This window comes from Podarcis melisellensis (assembly GCF_964234715.1).
Source record: "Podarcis melisellensis genome assembly, chromosome: 9".
Classification (NCBI taxonomy): Eukaryota; Metazoa; Chordata; class Lepidosauria; order Squamata; family Lacertidae; genus Podarcis; species Podarcis melisellensis.
In genome coordinates this window covers 53,509,013-53,512,743 of record NC_138541.1, presented here as the reverse complement: position 1 = coordinate 53,512,743, position 3,731 = coordinate 53,509,013, and the positions used below count along the sequence as shown (strand labels likewise).

Genomic DNA, 3,731 nt, shown 5'->3' with positions numbered 1-3,731 from the left:
GATTATAGTGACTGTAATATTTGTTAATTTTTAATGGTGTTATTGTGAGCCGCTTTGCGGTCGACATTATTGTTGGAAAGGCAAGAAGCAAATATCAACTCAAACAATTTAAAGGCCTCTTTACCCAGGTTCTTTCTTTCTTTCTTTCTTTCTTTCTTTCTTTCTTTCTTTCTTTCTTTCTTTCTTTCTTTCTTTCTTTCTTTCTTTCTTATTCTTGAACATACACTTCACAAACTTGACTACAAATTTCCCTCTTTTTCTAAAGTGATGAGAGCATTCAGCTGCTCTTCTTCAAAGTGAGCTTGTCAAACAGGTACTCCCCAATGCCGTTCTGCGGCAGTCCCAGGCGTCTCAGGTTTGTGAGGTGGTCTCCCAGCTTGATGACCTTCACCTTTTCCTCCAGGTACTCAGACTCCAGGAAGTCACACAGATGAGGGTCTCCCTTCTCTGTTGTGACCTTGTGCAGATCCAGCAAGGCCTGGCTCACCTTTATCTCCACCTGCAGGGCATCCAAGCTGTTGCCCCACTCATCCTTCTCTGACTTCTTGAGGTCCTTCAGCAAGATGCACTCTCCTCTCTTGTTCTGATATTTCAGGAACTTATCTGCATGCTCCCACTTTTCTTGGGACTGTTCCTTCAGGAACTTGGCCACGTGACCCAAGGCAACATAATCACGGTCAAAGTGGTAGGACATGGACAGATAGAAATAGCTAGCATACAGCTGCAAATTCACTAGCTGGTTCAAGGTAGATTCACAGTCAGCACAAAAGTTCTGGCACACCTGAGAAGCCATCTCTGTTGTTAAGTTGTGGGTGAACATATCAGACGACACTGTTCTTCAAACAGCTCTTGTTTATTCACAGGCCAGAACTGAACTGAACTGAAGGGTTCAGCCAGCCTGCTTATAGAGCTCCACTACAATGCAACAGTAACAACTTTCTGTAACTCTCCAATAACTGAGTGTCACTTTCAATTCCTTATTTGCATATGTGGACCTGAGTGAAAGCTATCTACAGTATCCCCCTGCTGGCCCAGGGTGAGAACTTCAGTACATAACATCGCAAACTAAACTGAAACCAAACAACACCACAAGCCCTACACTACTGTTACTGTCACCCAGGTTCGTTCTTATTGACAGCTGACTCTGTCCAGAATGGGTGCCATGTAGCCCAGAAAATTGGCAGGGGCTAGCAAATGAAAGTAGGAAGGTAGGGTGACCGTGGCATGGAGGTGGGGGCTGTCCAAGTGTGGATTGCTGCTGGATTTGCCCACTTGCCTGTGAGATGGCAACCTTCCCTCAGCCTGTGTCTTGGAGGGAGACCTTGATCCTATTTCATCACCTCACCTCTTCACATTTTGCAGCAGCCTTCGTCCCTCTCCAGTCCTGTCCGATATTCCTTTATTAGTTTTCTTTTACATCTAATAAAGTTTATGTGTTTCTCTGCAGACCCTCATCTCAAAAGCCTCAAGTCTCCTTTCTTCCATTTTGCTAAACATCTGTATGAGCCTCTGCTCCATATCTATGCGTGTGTGGGTATATTTGTTTTTCAGCGCTGAAAAATATTCCTCAGGCTAGCATGTGCTTCTTCTTATGAAATTATTTATCTTTTCTGAATCTTCTGTCTTCATTTATTATGCTTCCCATACTTGCTCACTTTGTTTCCTATCTGTGATAAAGGGAGTTTTATTACTTGCCACCAGTACATTTGTTTTATGCTCATCTGCTTCTAGCCATAATTATGAAAAGCATGAAGCACACCCAGTTCTTCTTCAGCTTAGATTTTAATCGGAACCAAATAAGAACACAACCCCTTCCCCCTCGAAATCCACTAGCCTCTCGCTGACACCTGGCTACTTCTGTTTTGGTCTTTCTCCTTCCGGCACAAATTAACACTGGGAAATTTAATTTTTCTACAACCGCTGCAGGCATTTGTATCCCTAAGAGGCTTATGTTTGATGTGCTCTGTTACATTGCTTTGGGGACCAGAAGCCAGAGAAGAGAGATAGACCTCCCACTTTCCTCACAGCCAGGTAAACATATGGGTGGAAGAGGCTTAGAGATTTGCAGGTAGGTGGGTAGGGATTTGGAGGTGCTTAGGTGGAAGGGGATTGGTGACTCACAGGGAAACAGAGAAGGGATCAGGCTTCATGGCACCCACAATTACTTTATTGGTGTTCCGGGAACTCCGCTTGTCAGCTTCTAACCTTGCTGGGTAAAGGACCCAAAGAACAGGAAGGGCCGAGGAGCATCATCCAGACTAACCCCCTAAACCTACAACTGTTCATATCCTGAACAGTCTGCCAACCCGGCAGCAGAGCAAATTTTGATTCCAATTGGATCAGAATAAACAAGCTTTTTGCCAGAGGGATGACAAAGCTGATTCTGAGCCAATTGAAACTGAACATTTCACCCGTCACCAATTTCGCCTAATTCTTTTAGTATTAGACATTCTAATAAGTTCCTGCTTATTATATAAATTCTATGAATGATATCCAGTGTTCATTGTTAAGTAAATCCATTGGTTTCAATAGGTCCACTCTAAGTACAGTGGTACCTTGGGTTAAGAACTTAATTCGTTCCGGAGGTCTGTTCTTAACCTGAAACTGTTCTTAACCTGAAACACCACTTTAACTAATGGGGCCTCCCGCTGCTGCCGTACCACCACCACTCGATTTCTGTTCTCATCCTGAAGCACAGTTCTTAACCCAAGGTACTATTTCTGGGTTAGCAGAGTCTGTAACCTGAAGCATCTGTAACCTGAAGCATCTGTAACCTGCAGCGTCTGTAACCCGAGATACCACTGTATTACTTAAATTGGATATCACCTCTTATTTGCCAGCAAAAGTAGAGGCATGCTTCATATTGGCAATGAAGGCTAATTCAGATGGAATGGCAAAACAAAGCTCCCTCCCACTGTCCCCAGTCACCTACCCTTACATGAATTGGTTCCCCTCTTCCCCTCCTGGTTTCCACGAAGCATCATTTGCTGTATTGTTTGAACTGGCAAACTATGGTATTTATTTATTTTAAGCCTTTTTATCTCATTCTTCAGCTGCAAAAGTGTTTTGCCTCCTAACTGCAAATTGAAACCATGCTTTGAAGCAGGATCAAAAATTATCCCAAACCATAGTTTGCCAGTTCTAATGTCCTCACAAAACAACTCGAAACCACAGGAAGTAGATGAAGGAATGAGCATGGGAGAAGGGGGAGGGGAGGAAGAAGGAACCACATGAATTGAGTTGGTTAATTTCCATTAAAACACACTTTCTCAAGAAGCAAGAGGTATTCTACAGCCAGTTTTACCACTGTCCCGCTACTGCAATGATATGCTGTAATTTTCTGTCTCCTAAAACCATTAACTCTATGAGATTCCAACAAGAGGTTCCTAATTTTTCTTCCAACTTGTTTTAAATGTCTTACTATTAGACCTACTGGTGACGTGGGTGGCGCTGTGGGTTAAACCACAGAACCTAGGACTTGCCAATCAGAAGGTTGGTGGTTCGAATCCCTGCGATGGGGTGAGCTCCCGTTGCTCAGTCCCTGCTCCTGTCAACCTACCAGTTCGAAAGCACGTCAAAGTGTAAGTAGATAAATAGGTACCGCTCTGGCGGGAAGGTAAACGGCGTTTTCGTGCGCTGCTCTGGTTCGCCAGAAGCGGCTTAGTCATGCTGGCCACATGACCTGGAAGCTGTATGCCAGCTCCCTTGGCCAATAAAGTGAGATGAGCGCT

The 3,731-nt window shown here is 44.1% G+C and overlaps 1 pseudogene across 1 annotated transcript; it reads right to left on the bottom strand.

Moving 5' to 3' along the window:
- Positions 1 to 277: 277 nt before the first annotated feature.
- Positions 278 to 793, bottom strand: LOC309377272 (ferritin heavy chain A pseudogene; annotated as a pseudogene). Its single transcript has one exon. The product of its transcript is annotated as a ferritin heavy chain A pseudogene (transcript).
- Positions 794 to 3,731: the final 2,938 nt, after the last annotated feature.